The following is a 501-nucleotide window of genomic DNA, read 5'->3' on the forward strand; positions in this document are numbered from 1 at the left end:
AAAAAAAAAAAAAAAAAAAAAAAAAAAGGAAAGAGAATGGGAAGAGTAAAAAACCAGAAGAGGCAGAACCTGAGGAATTTGTGGTGGAAAAAGCACTGGGCGCCGTGTGGTGAATGGGAAGGTGGAGTATTTCCTGAAGGGGAAGCGATTCACAGATGCTGACAATACTTGGGAACCTGAAGAAAATTGAGATTGTCCAGAGTTAATTGAAGCATTTCTTAATTCTGGAAAGCTGGTAAAGAAAAAGGTGGTACCAAAAGACAGTCTTTACCTGACAGTGAATCTGATTATAGCAAATCAAAGAAGAAAAGAGACGTTGCTGATAAACCAAGAGGCTTTGCCGGAGGTCTTGGTCCTGAACAAATAATTGGTGCCACAGACAGCTGAGGAGAATTCAAGTCTCTCATGAAATGGAAAGGTTCAGATGATGCAGACTTGGTGCTGGCAAAAGAGGAAAATAGGAAGGGTCCTTAAATTGTAATTGCTTCTTAAAAAAAAAAA

General features: G+C 39.1%; 1 pseudogene; it reads left to right on the forward strand.

Moving 5' to 3' along the window:
* Nucleotides 1-26: 26 nt before the first annotated feature.
* On the forward strand, nt 27-495 carry LOC117798706 (annotated as a pseudogene).
* The last annotated feature ends 6 nt before the right edge of the window (nt 496-501 follow it).

Source organism: Ailuropoda melanoleuca, unplaced genomic scaffold (genome assembly GCF_002007445.2).
Source record: "Ailuropoda melanoleuca isolate Jingjing unplaced genomic scaffold, ASM200744v2 unplaced-scaffold33008, whole genome shotgun sequence".
In the NCBI taxonomy this organism is placed as follows: Eukaryota; Metazoa; Chordata; class Mammalia; order Carnivora; family Ursidae; genus Ailuropoda; species Ailuropoda melanoleuca.